We start from the raw sequence: 5,846 nt of genomic DNA on the forward strand, positions 1-5,846 counted from the left end.
TGATCCTTGAAGTGTGTTTACGATGGCACATTTCTGGGCCAATTAGATTCTCTATATTTTATGTTTTTTGTCCGTTCTTCATTTTTCGATTTTGTAACATTGACTTTATAAAATCTATAAGAAGACGATAAAACTCTAGAAATAGCAAAATATTTTCTAATATTATAAGATGTTGAAAGGTTGCTTGAAAAAAAACAAAACATAAAAGGAAAAAACCTAAAAAATGTTCCAAAGCTATATAACAAAATAAGTGAACAAAAAGGCTAGTAAACCAGGATGTCTCAAATTTTGAAATAGATCATAAACCTATTAATAATTTCGATGATATATATATTTGAAAAACCAGAATCAACCATATATATAAAGCATGGGGAGAAAACACTCACAACCAATACATTCACACACAGGATAATTCCATCGACTAACTTGGGAAGAAAATAATATTTAAATGTTATTTAAAAATATAAAGATGGATTTACGTTAAAATTAATTTAATATTTGATATTAAATTAATTAAGTTTTATTTAAAATTAATTTATGAAATTAATTTTATTTTTGTTTTTTTGTTTTAAAATCAAGTTTTGATTTTTGAGATAAAATTGAAAAAGAGAAAAACAAAACACAAAATGGAAAAAACTTGTTTTCCATTATCCATCACATAAGTTGCTTACACAAATAGCATCTTCTTTGCCTTGTCTTTCTCCAAGCACGAGCTGCAACTCATGCAACTCTCTTCTTTTCATGTTGATATGCAATATAACGAAGAGTTTGGAGTGATTTTCGGGCATGCAATCTATAGAGAATTTTAGAGAAAATTCGGGTTGAAGAAAGGGTTTTTCACCAAGATTGCTGTTGTGAGTTTTTCTTTTTCATCCCTTGATTCAAGCTTGTTTTGAGTCCCACAACTCAATCTATAGCACCAAAAGAATAGTGGGGAAGATCTTGAGGTGGTCTGCAACATGCATATGTTTATTGGATTTTCATGATAGAATGCAAAATCAACAATTTTATTCAATAAGATACTCAACAATATTTTATTGATAAATAGAATGTTTAAAACAAAATTTACAAATTGCGAGTTCTAGGTCATTCCCAACAGGTTCAACATGAAAAGTTTATCAGTGATAGTCGTTGATAGTAGCTATTAGTGTTAGCTTTCAATCTAAGAAAACCAGGAAGAACAAGTGCACAAGATAGGGGATTTTGAATTACCATTTGGTGGACTGAGCTAAAGTCATTTGGCTTTTGGTAGAGAATCCAGATTATTTTTATGTTCATAGATTCACTGAATTCAGCAAATATTTGTTAGGCAAATAACCTTAATTTTGTTTCTAAAAACAGTTTTCAGTTTCTATGATCTAAAACGTGCGAATTCTGAAAACGATTTTAAATTTTAAATTTTAAAATGTTGAATTAATTAAAAAAAAAATAAAACATTTAGAAATACAAAATGTCATATTATAAAACTCAATTTAATTTTTAGAAGATATAATATGTATTATGAATTATATAATATTACGCATAATAATTATATAATTTTTTTGTCATATAAATCATCTCTTCATAAATAAATTAATAATAATTTTTGTCAATTGAACTACAATTATGATTTATAAATATATAATATCAATTTTAAATAACTGTTTACATTAGAATTGAATTTATGAATCTACTACTCACAATACATATTTGAAAATATAATTGTAAATACAATTATATTTTCATTATCAACGTCTATCATTGATAATTCTAAAATTTTGTTATATTTTATAAATATTTTGGTTCATTTTTCTTATTTAAAAACGATGTAAAGAAAATTTAAATTTTGATATGCTTAAGTCATTTGTTAAGGTTTGTTAAATCGAAGTACTTTTCTATTTAATTTTAAAGTGCTATTGAAGAATAGCATTTATAAAAATAATTTATGAATTATTGATTGAAATTGTTATAATTATTGATGATTTTTAGTGAGAACTAAAATCTACATTCGTCCGTATCCAATAAAGACAATATTATTTGTCTTACGAAAGATAATGGGTCCATCCACTAATGGGTCCATCCACCCATTAGAACTAGGACCCACCCACCCATTATCTTAGGATAAGAAAATTAACATATTTTTATCAAATTGAACTAGGACCCGTTAGCTAGATTTAACACTTTAAATATAAGTAGTGTTCAAGTGGGTCCTAGTTCTCAAAGAAAAGGTAGGTTGAATTTTGATGCATAAGTTAGACATGTTCATGAATATATTAAAAAAAAAACATATTTCATGGGTCTAAATATGTTTAAAATGTAACAATTTAATAATCCATCAAAATTTATTTTACATCTTAATAATATTGTTCATAACACAATTTGATATATATATATATTACAGAAATGGTGAATTTGAAAATTTTCAAATATTCAGTACCAAAATAAGAATTACCAGCTTTTAGAAAATTATAAGAATGTGGTAAAATTTGATTTTTTTTTTTTTTTATTTTTCTTATGATAATATGTAATGGTAATGGTGATAATCATACTTAGAGTACGTGAATGGCAGGTATCACTTCCTAATTTGGAAAAGCTGGAAATTGAAGAGGCTCATAATTTGAAGATGATATTTCACAATGTTGTCATTCGTAATTCCTTCTCCAAGCTCGAAAGCCTATAGATTGGTCAATGTGACAATCTTAAAATGGTTTTTCCTTCCAATATGATGAGTAGACTTACATGTCTTAAAATCTTAAAGATTGAGAGGTGTAAGTTATTGGAAGGAGTATTTGAAGTACAAGAGTCAAATACTTCAAAGAAGAGCATTGATTTGCTCCCAAGTTGGAGGCATTTGGAATTAATTGAATTGTCAAACCTCCAATACATATGGGAGAAGTATCCTTGCGAACTTTTGAATGTTAAAAATATTGAAATCTTGTTCATTCGTGAATGCCCAAAATTTAAAAGAAAATATCCTCACCAACTAGAACAGTTGGAAATAGATTTAAGTGAATTGGAAGAGATATTGAAGAAAGAAAAGTCGACGCACATGTTGAAACATGATGAATCAGAGACTTCTTCCAAGGTAAATCTTCTGCATCACTTTTCTAAATATTTTGATGAATATATATTATTGTCTTAATTTTGTCAAAAGGAATGTTAATAATGTTTTTGAAAATCAATATAATTTGTCAAATATATTTGTATATCATTGTTGGTCTCTTTTCTAGAAAAAATATATGTGTTCCTGAAATTCTTTTAGTTTGGATTTTTTTTTCCCTCAAAGTAAAAGTTATTATGTTTTTTTCCATAGTGAATTTGAGAGCATGAATTTTGTATACATACTTAAAACAAACTTAATGTATTTGTTGTCCTTTGTTGTGTACACAAATCCATTGCACTAAATATATTGTGTGTGCATGATGCATGACTCGTATTTGTATCCTTTATCATCAAACTCTAAATATTGTCCCTTAAAAGTTATGTAATCTGACTTGAATACTTGATGTGTCTGATTTATTATACCTCCACTTTCAATTTACACAATTTATGTTTGATAATTTTATTTAAAATAAATTATGAAATCCACCCCAAAAGTATGATAGTAGTTACAATTATAATTATAAAAACTGAGTCCTCAAACTTATACAATTAAATTGGACTCTCAAACTTACATAGTACAAATTATGGACCCTCCAAACATCCAATAATTAAAATTTAACCCTTCAATTTGTATAATTGTTCATATTAGGTCCTCAAACTTTAATTGTAAAAATTGGTTGCATAATTTCTCATTGATACTCTTAAGGCATGTTTTGATTACTCGGATACTTTTTTTTAACAAGTCATTTTCATTTAAATATTTTTGTAAAAACTACTTAAGAATCCTAATACGTCTTATTGCACATTCTCAAAAGTATTTTTACATACAATTTTTTTTTTTTTTTGCTATATACTAAAAGTGCTTCTATTAATGTCAAATTAATATAAAACTAAACTAATAATTTAAATATAATAATTTAAATACACTTCATTGGTCAATTTGTTATAGCCTATGATCAATCTATTTGGGCATTAGAGCTAGTCGTTAGGAATTGGTCATTGAAGATAATAGATGAAACTAGTTGTCAAAATTAGTTGCAAGGGTTGGCTATTAGAGGTGGTTGTGGTTGAAGTTGGTTGTCACTGAAGTTGGTTGTTGGAGATGACTGTAGAAGTTGGTTGTCAGAGTCAGTTTGGTGCCTGAGGTGATCACCAAAGATGGTTCTCAAAAGTGACTATTGGAATTGGTCATCGACGTTGGCTGAAAACCATTATGGTGGAAATTAGGGATGATCATTGGGCGGACGACATCGATTTTGGATGAAAATAAGGTGCTGATCGCCGACATATCAGTCTTTGTCGGTCGATGTTTGCCAATCTGTGGATGCTTGCTATCACCGATTGTCCGATCACATGATTGGAGCAGGTGGTTTCATCGATTTTGTAAGTTGAAAGTTAGAAGTTGAAGTAAAAAAAAAATGAAGAAGAAAATAAGAAAGGAAGAGTAATAATTCTTTAAAATGAAGATTGTGAAGAAAAAAAATGAAGGAATGGAGATGAGAAAAAATGAAGAGGGAAAGAGAGAGGGGAGTGTTTCAAAATTAGTGAGAGAGAGGTGGAGGGAAGGAAAAGAAAATGGAGGAAAAGAAAGAGAAGGGGGTGAAGAAGAGAGAGAATATAAGGTAATAATTAGTTTTGGATGTTTAAGAGTCCAATTTCTACGACTATATATTTGAGAGTCTAATTTTAACACGAGTATAAGATTGAGTGTTCAATTTTTACAACTGAAACTTTGAGTGTAATTGCAACTATTACGATACTTCATGCATAGTTTTTGCAATCTTTCCTTTTATTTTATTTTATTTTATTTATTTTGAATTTGCACAGGATGAGATTAAGCAATTGCTAAATGGTCGAAATTCATTTTTTCGACTTAAAAGCTTGAAGTTGTATGGTTCTTTTGACTACCGCTCAACGCATTTGCCAATGGAAATTGTACAAATATTACATAACCTTGAAGAGTTTGAAGTGAGAAAAACATTGTTTGAAGAAGTATTTCCAATTGAGAGATTGGATAATGTTGAAGAATGGCAAAATGAAAGACGATATAAGCTTTCATCTCTGAATTTATCTGAACTACCCAAACTTAGACATCTGTGGAATGGAGACTTACAAAAGAATAATTCCTCGATATTTCAGAATTTGACGGAATTAAATGTATCAAGTTGTGGCACATTGAATATGTCAGTGTCATCATCAATGTGGTTTAGGAATTTGAGATGGTTGATGGTGGAAAAATGTCATAAGTTGACCTATTTGCTAAATCCATCGGTTGCTAGAAGCATGGTCCAACTTTTCTATTTGGTAGTAAATGATTGCAAAAGGATGACTACTATAATTGCCAGAGGTGTAGAAGAAGAAAATGATGAAATTCTATTCAAAAGATTATTTTATATAAGACTTAAAGATTTGCCTAAACTGAGAAGTTTTCATTCCGAAAAACGTACCATTAAGTTTCCAACCATGAAGGGTATACATCTTCAAAATTGTCCTGAAATGAGGGATTTCTCTCTTGGAATTGTAAGCACACCACGTTTGTTTATGGAAAACATTGGATTCCATGATTCAACTGGAGAATGGTGTCCAATTCTTAAAGATTCAAGAGATATCATTGTAGAAGATATCAATGTCACCATTCAACAAGCTTGGGAGGACCATGAGAATACCAACCTTCAATGTTTGTTTGAAGAAGAGGTTAGTACACCCTACTAATATATATGTGTATGTGTTGGTGTGATTTCTAATTGATGAACTTATTTATCTAG

At 28.9% G+C, this 5,846-nt stretch overlaps 1 pseudogene across 1 annotated transcript; it reads left to right on the forward strand.

The window, feature by feature from the left end:
- The first annotated feature begins 2,512 nt into the window (after nt 1-2,512).
- On the forward strand, nt 2,513-5,795 carry LOC150035555 (uncharacterized; annotated as a pseudogene). Its single transcript, XR_016529955.1, has 3 exons — nt 2,513-2,773; nt 2,873-3,064; nt 4,909-5,795. The product of XR_016529955.1 is annotated as an uncharacterized LOC150035555 (transcript).
- Nucleotides 5,796-5,846: the final 51 nt, after the last annotated feature.

The sequence above is a fragment of the Benincasa hispida genome, chromosome 6 (genome assembly GCF_027475165.1).
Source record: "Benincasa hispida cultivar pf3 chromosome 6, pf3_genome.v1.1, whole genome shotgun sequence".
Taxonomy (NCBI): Eukaryota; Viridiplantae; Streptophyta; class Magnoliopsida; order Cucurbitales; family Cucurbitaceae; genus Benincasa; species Benincasa hispida.